Source organism: Aulonocara stuartgranti (assembly GCF_965226115.1).
Source record: "Aulonocara stuartgranti genome assembly, chromosome: 4".
In the NCBI taxonomy this organism is placed as follows: Eukaryota; Metazoa; Chordata; class Actinopteri; order Cichliformes; family Cichlidae; genus Aulonocara; species Aulonocara stuartgranti.
Window position 1 is genome coordinate 15,199,694 of NC_138942.1, and position 16,537 is coordinate 15,216,230.

A 16,537-nucleotide genomic window follows, 5' to 3' on the forward strand; every position below is an offset into this window, starting at 1 on the left:
GTGAGACTCCATGTCAGTTTCCTAGAGTTACAAGTTCAGAGTGTATATGCCTGCTGATAAAGTGTCCTGACGGCTGCCGCTATTATTTCCCCCCCAGGACTAGCGTGGAACGGTAGAGAACAGCAAGCTCGGAGACTGCAGAGACACGGGAGCGGAGAGCACTAACACGGACATTTTGGGAGAAGACACTGCACGGGAGTCGACGGAACGCACTGGAATGTATTGTTATGTAACATCTCTTCACTGTAAATAAACGCACTGCTTTCATCGCATCTTACCAAGTGTGGTAAGAGGAAGAAGGGGGGAAGATGGGCATCCCATCCTGTTGTTTCTCTCGCATGTGAATATACTTTCCTTCATACACTTCATGTATAATCACATATATTCTATTAATTACACATGAATCTTCTGCATTTACTAATCACAACACACTTAATATAACTTCTTTCTTAATCATACATGGGAAACTCAGAGATTCTCACATCTCTCAGACTTCCACAATCTCACGCAGAAACACAAGGATGAGCAGCGTAGTCAAAAACACTCGTGGAATCTGGGTGAAAAAGTCAGGTATGAAAATAATTTCATTATCCAAACTACACTTTCTATTTCATCATGTTGATTAAATTTAAACACAATTAACCGTTAGCAAAATAACATCTAAGTAAACTCAGTTTTATCACTCTGCATCACGATTCCCATAAAAAGGCTGGATGTTAAGTCCTTTTACTCCACTTTTAGAGATGAACCGAGGGATCTCATTCTCTTTGGCACTTTGAATATGGAAGGAAAATCATTTGTTTTAGTTCTATAATCACATCACAAACTGCAGATATTTTTATGTGGCCCCACAAATGTATGTTTTCATATGCTGTCCCTTTTTGTGTTTTACAATCTAAATACACTAACAGTAAAATGAATAGCACAGGGAGGAAAAGAAGGCATGTTTGTGTGAACCACAATTATTTTATGTAGCGATACAACATTTGAGCATGTTAAATACGCCATTCTAAAAACACAAACACTGATTAAGCAACAATTTTCAGCCAAGATTTATAAATTCTTTTTCCTTCTAACTGTCAGTGAATCTACTACCTATACACCATAATTCAGCAAGTCAAACATAACAGTTGCATTTATCTATTGTGGGATGGTTGTGGCTGGGCTGATGACTGTGACAGAACAGAGTGGCAATTTCTATTTTTATTAATACTTTTGAGGATTAAAGATGGTATTAATAATTATTTTTTTTAAAAGTGTTCATCACCCAACATCGTTTCACTCCTCTGTTAAAAAGTAAAGCAAAAAAAGTAAAAGAAAACACAAAAAGCAAAAAGGAAGAACCTGGATATAAGAAAGTATTTTTCAAAGAAACCTGTAAGTCACTTAAAGTCAAGTTTACTCATAAAATGTGTGCGTCATAATAACGTTACAGGCTATGCTAGGCTTTGGCCCACATCAGTCTAAAATTGTATGTAACTATGAATAACGTGTTTTGGAAACTAACTGCACAACAGGCAGCACTATTAGTTATCTCAGTCTCCAAGAATAACATATCTAATTTTGATTGAAACTGTCAGAGAAAACGGCAGCCTCGAGCAAACCAGGATATTAGTTTACAGAGGCTGTTAAAGTTATGTCTAACGTTAAAATATTGGTGACACAATAATTTCATCCTAATGGTACTGACATATTCATAGGGTTCATTTTTGAGACAAAATGTCATGAGGTAGTCATGATTTTGCAAATATTCCACCTTGTAGTGCAGTTTGCACAAATTGTTTTAAAAATGCACTCACCCTACAAACATTACTGATGAGTCAAGATCTGCACAAATTGACAGAAACACTGAAGCTACACATTTTATTATTATTGTGATGTATGTCCTATTTGTCAGGTGACAGAAGAACCAACACAAAGCTCAGAGAGTAATGTTGATACAAGATCACAGGTGAAGTTGGATGATGACTTGTTGGTTCATTACTGTATTTGAAGCACATATGTGACTGCATGTATTTGGAATGTCTCACTGTTATTCATCAGGTGACAGAGGCAGTTCTGCCATGTTGTAGCTCGGACAGAGGTGAAGAGGCGAGGTCACAGGTGACTGACTGATGGTTTGGTGCTATAGATTAACTAGTATTTATTATCATGACAATTGTTAGGCTGCTGATGTAAATTGATTCATTAGTGTATATTTGACAAAGAATCTGAATTGACATGTCTCACTTTTTATATGGCACGAATCAATGTGTTATTTTATCAGGTGGCAATTTGTCCTAGTGCAGTCAGAGGGGAGGAGCCAGGGCCAAAGGTGAGGCACATCAAGCACATAATAATAATTTTGTGGTAATCTTAGATGAGTAGTCTTATGGACAAAAACCACCAGGTCATTCAGTGTTTCCTTAGTGCTAATGTATAAGACATGTTGGTGTACTATAACTGAAGTAATGTTTTTAAGTCCTTTTATAACACTGTGGCGGACCACCAGGTGGCTCCACTCACACACAAGTTGAAAGGAAGTGTGGGGGTGGAGATTTTGGCGCTGACTATATGTGAAGTTCTGTCAGTTAATAAAGTTGTTGGAGTGAGACACTGAGACCTCTCCTGTCGTTGTTACATACCTCCACATTGGTGACCCCTGTAGTGAACATGCTAAGGCTCGACGACGAAGCCAGCTCTGGCCTGGAAGCATCGGCGGCCGCCGGACCTTCACCTCCGCCGATGGCTGCGTTTGCTGTGGCGCTTAAATTGCCGGATTTTTGGCTTCACGATCCTCCTTCATGGTTCATGCACGTAGAAGCTCAGTTTGCTCTTCGTGGAGTTTCAGCCGACGACACTAAATACCACCATGTGGTGGCCTCACTTGACCCGCTGTCAACCCGCCGTGTGATGACTCTCCTCCGGGATCCCCCAGACCAGGGCAAGTACGCCGCCCTCAAGGGGCTGCTGCTGCGGCGTTACTCCCTCTCTGATGCTGAGCGGGCCGAGAAACTCCTTTCCATCGCGGGCCTGGGCGACGGCACCGCCCTCGAGCTCATGGAGAGCATGCTGTCCTTGCTGGGCGCGGAGGACGGAGGATTTCTCTTCACCCACCTCTTTCTTCGACAGCTGCCGGCTCCAGTGCGCGCTGGCCTTGCCAACTCCCCGCTATTGGCCACGAAGGATTACCGCTCCCTTGCGGAAGAGGCGGATCGCATCCTCCTGGCTACCAGGACTTTCGGCGTCCAGACGGTTATTCAGGACCCACCAGCGTTTTCCCCCTCCCCCTCACCGATGCTCCACGGGCCCTCCGACTCGTCCACTGTGGCCGGAATCGCTGCACGGCGGCACCGCGGAAAGGGGCTTTGTTTTTATCACCAGCGTTTTGGAGCGAAGGCACGGCGCTGCCTCCCGCCTTGCAGTTTCCAGACCCAGGGAAACGGGCATGTCAGCGCTCTGTAGCAGCCGCGACCGCTGGCAACAAGGAAAGGCTGCTTTTCTTAGAGGACTCACGCTCGGGGAGGCGTTTCCTGGTGGACTCCGGCTCACAGAAGAGCCTTCTTCCCCCGGCTGGCTCGGACAGGCTAGCTGAGGGTTGCGGGCCATTGCTAACAGCGGCTAATGGCTCTCCCATCAAAACCTTCGGTGAAAGGTTGGTGACTGTTTGCTTTCACGACCGTGACTTTCAGTGGAACTTTGTTGTTGCTGCTAGCTCTGTGCCTATAATAGGCGCTGATTTTCTTTGTGCTCACGGACTACTGGTTGATGTGGCTAACAGACGTTTAATTGATGCTGTGTCCTTTTCCTCATTACCCTGTTTGACTCGGAGTGCTCAGCCCGTGGTGCATGCTAACTCAGTAGATTCGGGTGACGTTTTTCAGTGTTTGCTTTCTGAGTTTCCCTCACTCACTGTCCCCACTTTCTCGAGCACGGTGACGAAGCATGGGGTAGAGCATTACATAACTACAGTAGGGCCCCCGGTGTTCGCGCGCGCGCGCCGCCTCGACCCCGCCAAACTGGCTGTCGCTAGGGAAGAATTTGCCACCATGGAGCGTCTGGGCATCGTGCAGCGTTCGAACAGTGCCTGGGCTTCTCCGTTACACATGGTGCCTAAATCTGATGGTCGGTGGCGACCTTGTGGGGATTTCCGCCGTCTTAATAATGTCACGGAGAACGATCGTTATCCCATTCCCCACATCCAAGATTTTTCCGCCCATCTTGCGGGGACCTCGGTTTTTTCTAAGATCGATTTGGTACGGGGATATCACCAGGTTCCCGTGCGCGCGGAGGATGTCCCCAAAACCGCCGTAATTACACCTTTCGGCCTTTTCGAGTTTCTGCGCATGCCGTTTGGCCTGAAAGGTGCCGCCCAAACCTTCCAGCGGTTGATGGACTCGGTCTTGCGCGGGCTGCCCTTTGTTTTTGTATATCTTGATGATATACTGGTGGCCAGCAGCTCGAAGGAGCAGCACATGTTCCATCTGCGTCAGGTTTTTCAGCGTTTGGCGGAGCATGGACTGATTATTAATCCGTCTAAATGCCAGTTTGGGTTGCCCGTTCTCGATTTCCTTGGGCACCGTGTTTCCGCCGAGGGCGCGGTTCCGTTGCCTGACAAAGTCCGAGCTGTTTCGGAATTTCCGCGTCCCACGACTGTTAAGGCACTGCAGGAATTTTTGGGGATGGTGAATTTTTACAACCGTTTTCTCCCCAGAGCGGCACATCTGCTGAAGCCCCTTTATGGGGCGTTAAAGGGTAAAAAAGCTAATGACCCCGTTGACTGGTTTCCGGACAGCATCCAAGCGTTTTCTGATGCTAAGTCAGCGTTAGCTAATGCTGCCCTTCTGGCCCACCCATCCCCCTCAGCGCCGATTGCGTTGACCACTGATGCGTCGGACATAGCGGTGGGTGCGGTGCTGGAACAGCGAATCTCGGGTGTCTGGCAACCGCTCGCCTTTTTCAGCCGTACGCTACGTGACAGCGAACGCAATTACAGCGTTTTTGACAGGGAGCTACTGGCGCTCCACCTGGCGTCTCGTCATTTCCGGTTTTTTCTCGAGGGTCGTCACTTTACCGCATACGTGGACCACAAACCCTTGACGTTTGCCATGTCCAAGGTTTCCGATCCATGGAGTGCACGCCAGCAGCGCCAGTTGGCAGCCATTTCTGAGTTTACCACGGACATTCGGCACGTGGCTGGTAAATCCAATCATGTGGCTGACTGTTTGTCCCGTGCGCTGGTTTCTCCCGTCTTTCTCGGCATAGACTACTCCGCCATGGCTGCCGATCAGAGCGGTGACCCTGACATCCTCGCGCTTATTTATATATATAATAATTGTGCCTGTTTACTAATAATCTAGGTCTGTTTCCTACAGGCACATATGGTAATTAGTGATATAATCCTACATTGCACTGATTACATTATGTCCACACTGTCACACCAAAATGGTAAATGGTAAATGACCTGTATTTGTATAGCGCTTTTACTAGTCCCTAAGGACCCCAAAGCGCTTTACACATCCAGTCATCCACCCATTCACACACACATTCACACACTGAATAAAATGACTCCAAACTGTTTAAAAAGCCAACCATTCACATCCATGCATTTACACCTAACATCCCTCAAGAAGAAGGCTTTGAGCTGAGTTGTCCTTTCCACTTCCACAAAGATAGTCCTTGATGCACTGTCAGGAATCATCCTGCTGCCCTCTGCATCACATTTGATATAAAACAGCTGGACCACAATGACTGAAATAGCCGAGCACACACAGTTGGATGTGCAAACACAGTTCTCTTTAAACCTGACGATGAACTGTATTTCTCCATAGCAGCCATTCTTGAGTTTTATGACACAGTCTGTTCTGTCTGCCTCTTCATGGTTTACAGAGAAAACAGTATTTCTGTTGATGAAGCTGTCAAAGGCTTCCACTGATCTGAATGAAACCAATCGATTTAAAAGCTTTTCTATTGCTAGTTTTATGGATCCTGTGATATGCAGATGGAGTGAATTTCCAAGCAGATTGTAACAATCAGTGGTTTCATTTACTGGTGAAATTCCCCAACCCAAAACCTGGATTGGGGTCATAAACAAAGCAACGAAGGTGGCTTGGCAGGCACTGCCAACTGAGAAACTTGTCTTAAATTTTTTTAGGGTTGTAGTTTATGTTGCTAAGTAGGGCCCTTAAATTTGCGCTGTTCCTCTGATGGAGGCTTTAACATTCGGAAATAAGAGTCCATTTGTGAAATCTGTTGACCTACATACCAGTCTTTCTTGGAGTTCTCTGAGTTCAGCCACAATCCAATAAGTTGCTTAGTCACACCAACTAAAACTGAGTGCATATATTCTGGTACAAATCCAAACACAATGTCAAACAAAGGAAGTCTGGAAAGTAAGGACATTCCTTTTACTCCATACTCTGAGGTGTTTTCATGGGAGCTTTCAGCCTCTCTTGCATTTTCAACAAACATAATTTTTGATCTTGATTCTTGTTTAGTTTCATCATATCGATATGACCTCACAGATCCAGAGCCTTTTGTTACCACTGTGCCAGTGTGTAAACACCAGTCACAACCATATTCTCCATTGAATTGTTTGCAATTCCGGAGAAGTGGCCTCGCCACAGCGTCAGAGGAGCAAACCAAGCAGAAGACTTTTGATGAATGAAGAGTGCCTCTGCTGTCTCTCCACTGAAATTGATTATCTGGGATTAATTTTCTAAGGAGATTCTGGTACATCATCCCATCCATCACATCTTTAATGTTATCATGCTCATCTTTAACTGTTTTAGGTAACAACTCAGTGCTGTGGTTCTCAAGGATACCTTTCAGGAGATCTTTCAGGGATGAGTACAGAAAGAAGTTTCCATTTTGAATGATACTTGCTTTGCTGAACACTGAGGCACAGTGAGAACAACAAGAATCAGGATTGTTTCCCATGAAGATTTTACACACCTGACAGTAAATGTGGTTGGACTTTGTCCTCGAGCTACTGTTGCCCTGGAGCAAATTGGCTCATTACTCTGAAAAGATAAACAGACATGTTTTCTATACACAAATAATATTAGCATAACAAAACAATTTGAGAAGAAACATCAATATTCCTTCATCTTGTGTTGTCAATTGTTGAAACAAACTCCAAATAAAATGGAAAAATGTTGTGGTCCTGCATGTAAAACAAGGCCAAAACATCAGCCAGGCCTACCTATACTCTTAATATTTCATATTCAATTGATGAAGGTACATTTCAGATATGCATATTCAAACAAATTTGAAGCTGTTTGCATTTTTTAGCTTCATTATTTATTGCTCCTCTTAATGCAGCTTTATGAAGACAAAATGTTTGTTTGCAGATAAAATCATTGTAAATCACTGAATTTTCAACCAGTTTAAAGGTATCTTTTCTGACTTCATTTCTTACCGTGTCTTTGCCATCTGTTTTGTCAGACGCTGAAGCAGATTCCAAATGTTGAGGAAAAATGTTTGGCTCCTGCGTGAAAACAAATACCAAATAATCATTCAGACAAGGCACAGTCCTTCATGATGTTTACTCACAGTTTGTGAAATACTGATAGTTTCCATACAAATATTGTGCCACAGTTTCAAAATGCTTTATTTAAATAAAAATTATTTATGATATCTTGTTTAATCTCTCCACTTACCTTTACTGTCATCAACATGTTGACAAAAGCATAACTTTTTTCATTGGCACTAAAACTATAGAGACTAAAGATCTTATGCTTCCCCATCTGCATACTTTATTCTTCATACGAAGAAACAAAAACAACTGAACTTCTCTAACCTCCATTTGATCACAGACATCCCTAGTTTCTCAAGCACGCCCTACCATCCCAACACATCCTGTTTCCCCTAGGATACCTTCATCTACCTGCTACATTACATAATTTACAGAATCAACTGACCAATCAATCCATCATTACAAAATTGTATTTATATCATTCACACAAAACTTCGATACAATCAGCACATGAAAATTGAGACTATATGTGTTGTCTCCTATTTCACCACTAGATGTCACTGAAACAAAGCTTTGAATGAATGAACCAATTTTCAACAGGACTGATGAAGTGGTTCAGTAGAGGGTTCATTGTTTCATTTGCACATCACTAGGCAGGAGTTGGACCCAAATGCAGTGTTCGGAAGTCGGAGAGGTAAACTAAAAAGTGACCTTATTAACTTCAACTAAGTGCAAAATAATTCAGTTAAAAACAAAAACAAAAGTCTTTTAGTCTTCCTCACAGGTACTCTAAAACGGCGGCCGGAAGGCAACAACTCAAACTCACTGTGAAGTGGATGGTTCAAACAATTAATAATAGAATGAGCCTTCATCGTCAGGTTACCAAACCAGGCAGCAATACAAAAATACATCACAGATTCAATAAAACTTCTATAAAACAAAGACAACATCTCAAATGAGACATTAAAAGATCTAATTTTCCTTAAAAAGAACAGTCTTTGTTGAACTTTTTTAGTAGTGGCATCAGCATGAGATTCAAAACACAGTTTATGGTCAAGTACCACACCTAGATATTTATAACTCTCAACTATCCCAATATCGGCAGTTTTAATGACAGTAGGTGATGAGCTATAAGAGGACTTCCTAAAATCAATAATCATGTCTTTAGTTTTTGACACATTAAGTGAAAGGAAGTACTCATCACACCAAATCATAAAATCATCTACAACCTGTCCATGGCCTGACTCGTCCCCCACTAGAAGACTGACGATCACTGTGTCGTCAGCAAACTTCAGGATATGTCTGTTCGAGAAATTGCTGCGACACTCATTTGTGTACAGAATGAACAGAAGGGGAGAGAGGCAGCAACCCTGGGGTGATCCAGTAGAGGAGGAGAGCACATCAGAAAATACATGATTCACCCTCACGCATTGTGACCTATTAGTCAGAAAGTCTGTCACCCAGCCGACCAGACTAGTGTCAAGCTTGAAATGATTGTAAAGCTTGTCAGCAAGTAAGAAGGGTTGAATTGTATTGAATGTCGATGAAAAGTCAGCAAATAATAATTTTGCATGGGTGTGGGGGGCCTCAAGATGCTTATACAAGAGATGCAGGAGTGTGACAACAGCATCCTCCACACCTCTCCCTGCTCTATAGGCGAACTAGAAGGGGTCAAGATGGTGTTCAACATGCATTAAGATCTCCTTAATTATCTTCTCAAATGACTTCATCACTAAAGAAGTCAGAGCCACAGGCCTAAAATCATTCAGTACCTTAGGAGAACTGCCCTTAGCAACAGGAACAGTGATAGTATGTTTCCAAATCTTAGATACTGTCTGTAGCTCTAAAGAAAGTGAGAAGATATGGTGAAAAATCCCACTCAGCTGATCAGCACAAGTTCTCAGTAATTGTCCACAGATGTTGTCAGGTCCAGGACTCTTGCTTTTAGTGTGTCTAAAAAGATTAGCTACCCCCCTCTCATCAATACAAAATGATGGGGGAGTGATAGTCTTTTCCCTCAGTGTGCTGGTCTGCCTAGAACAGTCAAAGTTCTCAAAAGGAAGGTAAAAACTGTTAAGACTGTCTGCCAGATTTTTGTCAGAGGTAAACCCCTCTAAGGTAATATTACTTTTACCTTTCGTCTGTAGCCCTGCCATTGTTTTCATACAAAGCCAAGCTCTTTTGAGGTTGTTACTGCTGAGTTCTGTCTCAATCTTATTTCTATACCTCATCCTGGCAATCTTTATTGCAGCCCTCACCTCCTTCCTCAATATTCTCACAGTGGGAATGTCTCCCTTGTTAAAAGCAATTTTCCATTTTAAGAATCAGATCCTTAATATCTTTAGGGAGCCACGGTTTGTTATTAGGGAAAGTCTTAAATTCTCTGACTGGAATCACAGAGTCTTTGCAAAAAGAGATGTAGCTACACACCACATCACTGAGTTCATCCAAATCAGAAGTGCTCTCTTAAAACAAGGACCAGTCAGTGCAATTAAAACACCCCTAAAGGGCAACACAACTGTCTTTTGTCCAGACATTAGTCCGCTTCACACAGGCCTTCTCCCTCCTAATCACAGATCTGTAAGCAGGGAGGAGATGAATAACATTGTGATCCAAAGAACCTAGCGCAGGTCCGGCCACAGACTTATATGCCCCCTTAATTGGTCCATAACACAAATCCAGCCTTATAGGACAAGTGACATATTGAAAGAAATTGTTCAGTGATTTCTTAAGATTACAATTGTTAAAATCACCAAGAATAAAATTAGGAGCATCCAGAGAGCGAGTCTGCAGATTGTGTACCACTTTAAAAATGGCAATGAATGTAAACAACAGTGACAAAAATTTGAGGGAACTCCCTCGGTAAGTAAAAAGGCCTGACAGATACTGAAAGGAGCTTGATGTCAGGAAGGCACAACCGCTCCCGCACAGTAAAGTTATTACACCAGCCCTGGTTGATATACAAACATACCCCTCCTCCGTGAGATTTGCGTGTTACTCCACAGTTCCGATCCAATCTGACAGGGGTCCCAAAGCCGCTGATTTGCAGTGAAGTGTCAGCCACGTCTCGGTAAGCGCCATCAGACAAGCCTCCCTGTTTTGTTCCTAAGAGATTGGACATTGGCCAGAATCATAGAAGACAGAGGAACATTATTCTTCCTCCGAAGTTTTCTTACACGCTGACGCACGCTGCCTTTCTTTCCGCGTTTTCTCAAGTGGTGGGGCTTTCCAAATTAGTCTTTGACCGGGCAAATAAATCCTCACCAAGAATCACATCTGTCCGAGCATTAGAAGAGTCCTACATAGAATAAACAGGACCACCGTAATCCAAGTAGTTCCTCACGTGTATAAGTGATTGTCAGTGAGAGTGAATGACTCCAGGTGAATATCGCCAACAACAATTGTTTGACATGTTTTCATGTGAAGCACTTTGTAACAGCGTTTTTGTCTTAAAAAGTGCTATATAAATAAATTTTACTTACTTTACTTACTAATAAAACTAAGGTGTAGAAGATCTCCATCTCGGCAAAAAACCTCATAAAAAGTTAAAACCACGGTTAAGAACAGAGTTAAAACAAAGTTAAAAAGAAAAAGAGAAAGAAAAAGAAAAAGAGAAAGAAACCGCCAGTAAACACCTGCTGCAGGTCGCCACAAGAGCAGCGCCCAGCCAAATTCAAGAATGTGTCGCGATCCTGGGTCTTGTAGGAGTGTTTAGCTTATTTTGGAGTTTAGAAACGTGTTATCATAGAATGTAGAACTATTGTAGAGACATTGATACTGCCCTTAAAGTAATAAAGGCCTCACTGTGTCGTGAACTTAGGAGTAGATTGTAGGAGGCCTCTCCCCCACTGAGTGGAAATTCCCCAGAGGATGTTTTAGGGTGGGGGTCTCAACATTTGTAACTGGATAACTGTGGTTTGGAAGGGAGATGGGTTTTATGACCTCCAGGGAGTTACCTACACCCACAGTGTTTTAATTGTCACGCACACACATCCACACGCACACTCACTCATGTGCACTCACACATACACACAGGTATGCATACACAGTCACACACGAGCACTCACATAGACACGTGGGAACGTGCACATGTAGGCATTCATGTGCTCGTGCACATAGACACAGACACAGAGTTTGCAGCACACCGTGGGGGGGGGTTTATGATGGGGTCGCTTCTATAAAGCTGGCTGTAACTAACAAAGGGGTGAAGATTTGGAGAGGGACACCGGCCTCGTCTTCCCTTCTAGAAGTGCATGCTTTTTTTTTTTTTTTTCGATGTAGATGGCACTTTTTTGGTTTTCTTTCTTTTGCTTTATATCACCCACACCAAAAAGTACCAGTAGTCAGTACTTCGTTTTCACATATGCCAGAACCAAAACAAGATGAACGCCTGCCTAGAAAGGTAACTACACATTGCTGTCAACGCAGCCCATACAGTTGTAAGCGCTGGCCACAATGTTGATCACTACCTTAGACTACCTTATATTGTAGTACAAGCGTAAACCAGGTTGGTTATGTAGGTCAAAGTACAACCGCAGCAGGTTTATTGGTACCCTAGCACAGTGTATTTGTGGTAGTAAACTGCTACCAAACATACGCCGCAACTGTAACTATAACAACTATAACCCTGCTTGATAACCAAGCTATAGTCTCTATTGTAAAGGCATACATAAAACAAATTTACACTACTGGATTTTTGAAACAGATTTGTGTCTTTATTATTATTACAATTACCTATCCTGAAGCAGAAGTTATTTGGGGAGGAGAGGGACTGCCGTTGGTTGAAAAGAGAGGTAAAAAAAAACAAAACTTCAGTGGTGTGGAAACATTATGGGTTCTACTTGACGTGGATCAAGTAGACATAGTGTGTACACTTTGCTACAGTGTCGTAACTGAACCACAGAGCAACACTGCAAAGTTCACTAAACATAGATGTTTACATTTTTCATTTATTTTTTATATTGCAAACATTTGCACTGTTATCAGTATTTGCACACTATTTTATATTATTTTTTAAAGTCATTATTCAATACATTGTTATTGTTAACCCTTTAAATCCCTGTAGAACCTGAACCGTGTAAGCTAGCGCAATAATTTGTTTTGCATATCAAACCAGAGGAGTTGTACTTACATCTTCTTTTTTTTTTTTTTTTTTTTTTTTTTTGCCTGTCCCGTTTGGCTCTTTTGCCATCAGAATTATTGTCTAAAGGCAAAGAAAGATGCCCAACGGATTTACTTTACCAAATTGACCATCCCAGCCTTGCCATAATGGTCCATTTGATTCACCTTTTATTGTTTATTTTATTTTCACTTGCTGTATACGGGACAGACTTGACTGGAAAAAGAAGGAGAGAAAGAAAGAGGGAAAGAGAAACAGCTGAGAAGAGGGACAGGGGAGAAGGGCAAAAAACAAAAACCAACAGAATGGGCAGGAAAAAAGAAAAAATGCATATATCGATCACTTGGATCACCTGTTGAGAAAGAAAAAAGAAAACAAGCCGAAGCGAACAAGAGTAATAGAATAAACAACATCACAATGATATATGGGAATATGACAGTAAATACTAAATATTAAACATTATTGTGCAGCACATAAGATCAACAGCACACAGTGTGCTTTGAGGTAGGAGCCAAAAGGGTGTAGTTTGTGAGTGTGATCACCCGTGTGTACACCTGTGAGCATGGACGCGCTTGTTTTTTTAAAAGGTTCCTTCATGTAATGATCTGCTAGAGGGTGTGGGGGGGCCACAGCCCCGTCCTCCAGGGCATGAAGCAGGTATGGAGGAGATCAAAACTCCAGACATCCAGAGGCCCCCAGAACACAAGAGACCAAGGAAGACTAACAGAGGGGCAGCCGCGCCACTGTCCCAGAAAGAGCTGAGGAGAGTCCCAGATGAGGGTTCACCCAGCAGCCGCGGAGCAGAAGCCAGGGGGAGTTGCAGTGACGCGCCCGTGTGCTCCGCCGGCAGCCAGCTGTGCCTGAGTGACCGAGCCCCAGACCGAGAGGCCGGGGGCACCCCACCTCCGAAGTGGCCCGAGCGAGCCCCAGGCTCCAGGCCCCGATAAGCGGCCGCCAAGGAGTGAGCCGGCGTGTACCTGGACGCCCATCCCCAGACACAAAGAACCACCAACGCACCGATGTCTGAGGGAGTCCGCCACTGGCAGGGGAAGTGGTGGTGGGGGGAGATAGGCCTCCAAACCTTGGAGGGCCTGAGATGTCGTCTGATACCCAACCTGACATATAGACACAGACATACAGGCACACACAAATACAAACATCCATTCCCACCCTCATGCTCTCATATGCACTTACTCCACACTCAACCAACGTGGAGACAGACATAAAGAGACGCTGTACACACGATCACACTCCCCAAGCGTACTCTACGAACCGGGTCTAGGTACCCTTGCCCCTGGAGGGGGGAACTGCACCCAGACCCAGGTGGTGTTACCCTTTTCCCTGCGGTGGGGAGATGCAGACCGCCCCGACTCCGCAGCAGCAGGGAGGCCCCACACTGTGGTGCATGCTTAAATGAAGAAGAGTAAAGATAAATGAAGATGAGTAAAGATGAATAAAGTTTTGTGAAATGACTACTGAGTCCGGTGCCATCTCTGGATGCTCGAGGAATAAAAAGAACCGGGGTAAAACTGATTTCTCAACAGTCTTATGACCCAGTGTTTTGAGTTTTAGTTCATTTTGATGTTTATAGTATGTTTAAGCCCATTAGGTCTCCTATGTTCATTTGCTTATTAGTTCCTCCTTGTGTTTCCAACCCATGTTAAGTCTCCCCTGCTCTTCATGTGTTTCATGTCTGTGTCTTACGTTGTCAAGTTCTGGTTGTCATGTCTGCGTCTCATTATGTTTCCTATTTTATTTTGAAGAGATCTTGTGTTTTTATATTATGGGTTATGTTTTGAGTCCTTTGTTGTACTGTTTCTTATTTCCTTTGGTCTCAGTTATGGTTATCATAGGTTTAGTTCTTTGGCTTTGTAATATGGCTTCCCTGTGTTCCATGTTGTGTCTACTGTGACGTTTTTGTACCATGTTTCAGGTTCCTATGTTCCGTCTCCCCAGTTGCTGTTAAGTTTACATGTCTAGAGTTCAGTCAGTATGTTTCCTGTTTTATTTTGAAGAGGTCTGGTGTTCCTGTGTTCATCGTGTATAGTTTACTCTTCCACTGTGACATCGTTATGTTCATGTGTCAGCTGTTTCCCCATGTGTTCCCACTTCCCTCATTATCCTCCTGTGTGTATTTAGTCCGTGTGCTTTCAGTCATTCTTTGTCAGGTCGTCTGCGCATCCATGTCACAACTTCAGGTATCTATGTCAGTTCACCATGTTTAAGGTTTTTTCGTGTTTAGTTTTAGTTCACCCAGGTTAGGTTATTGTTTAGTTTCACCAATGCCCATTTGTTTGTACCCTCTTTGCTAGCCTCAATAAATGGCTTGTTTTTTGTTAAATCCACGCCACGTTCAGTTTTTGGTCTGCGTTTGAGTCCTCTTTTGCAAACACATACAGTCTGCCCCGGCCAGACTGTGACAGAATGTGTAAGAATAGTCCCCTCCCAGCACTGATACAGGTGACATTAGTGTTATTAAATAGTATAATATTTAAAGTTTGAACTCAACAATCAAACCAATTAAACTCAACAAAACTGCAGATCATTTCTTAAACATTGTGTCATTACTCAGATAATTCTGTTAACATGTTGATTCGAAGAAATAAAAATGTTTTCAGCAACTTGAGTTTAGATGTGTGGAGTTAGATATGTTACAGAAGGTGTTGAAAGTAATAGAGATACCAGACAGTGAAGCCAAGTGGCACACCCTGAGAAGGTTTTTTTTTTTTTATAAACAGGTTTCTCATTTGCATAGGCAAAAAGCTGCTGTTGATATCCAGGAGTAGGTACAAGTGATTTGCATGCTAGTTTGACTACCCACACCCAATTTTCCTCGAAACCAATGACCTCTTGCACAACCATCACCACCACCATTTATTATGCATGCAAACCATTTGTTATGTGTGCAAATGATTTGTACTTGTCCTATTCTGGGATATCAACAGCTGCTTTTTGTTCATGCTAATAAGAAACTTGTTTATCCAGAAATACTAATACTTTCTTTCACTTTGGTGGTATGTGCATTTCTTTTAACAACAGGGTAAAACAACCAACATTGCAAAAAAATGTTTTATACCTAAAATAAATACACATACTTTTATTTAAGGTTTCAAGGTTCTCATGGGCCATGTGAAAGTCATTTTAGAAGAGTTATTCTTTTTGCAGAATGTGAATGCTACCTGACAAAAAAAAACAAAACAAAAAAATGTTGGAGAAGTGGAGGCTAAAGGACGGCAGAATACTAAATGCATAAAACTAAAGGAAAACTCGCTGCTCAAAAGTTTCACAACACCCCAGTGATCGTGGAAATCACCAGCTCATTTCTGATGGAGGCTTTAACATGTGAAGACGGGAGCCTATTTGTAAAATCTGTTCATCTACATATCAGTCTTTCATGGAGTTTTACATTCACCCAAAGACACATACACTAACTAAAACTGAGTGTAAACATCTGGGTACAAATCCACACAATGCAACACAATGTCAAACAAGGAAAGTCTAGAAAGGCACAACACGCCTTTTATTCCATACTTTGATTTTTTTTTTTTTTTTTACTTTTCAGCCTCTCTTACATTTTCAACAAACATATTTTCACAGAGCCTTTTGTTGTCACAGTTCCAGGGTGTAAAAACCAGTCACAACCATATTCCAGAGAAGTGGACAGCATCAGAGAAGCAAAACAAGCAGACTTTTAAAGAAGTGATGAGCGCCTCTGTTGTCTCTCCACTGAAATGGTTTTTGAGCTAAATCACAACATTCATCTCTTCAGAAATGTGTTTATATGAGGCAAACTTTAATGGCTTTATGTTCCAGGATTTGACCATTTTCTGTAAAATTTAATAAAATATTACGTTACTCTTGGTCCCCTTTTTTTTAGGGATCAAAGCACTGATTCTGTCTGAATCCTCAAGACTTAGGAGAGCTTTTTGTCAATGCTCTCCTCTGCAATGGAATTAAGTTAC

At 42.6% G+C, this 16,537-nt stretch overlaps 1 protein-coding gene across 2 annotated transcripts in view; it reads left to right on the forward strand.

Moving 5' to 3' along the window:
* Window positions 1-16,537, forward strand: part of LOC309705469 (nuclear GTPase SLIP-GC-like) — a 154,780-nt gene continuing 138,243 nt past the window's right edge. Inside the window, exons 1-3 of one of the 2 annotated variants that reach the window (XM_082531323.1) lie at window positions 1-12; window positions 98-340; window positions 473-570. The gene's annotated coding sequence lies outside the window, so the exon portion shown is untranslated. Of the gene's footprint in view, window positions 13-57; window positions 571-16,537 lie in introns of those variants that run through there. The other variant, XM_082531322.1, reaches the window with a different exon arrangement.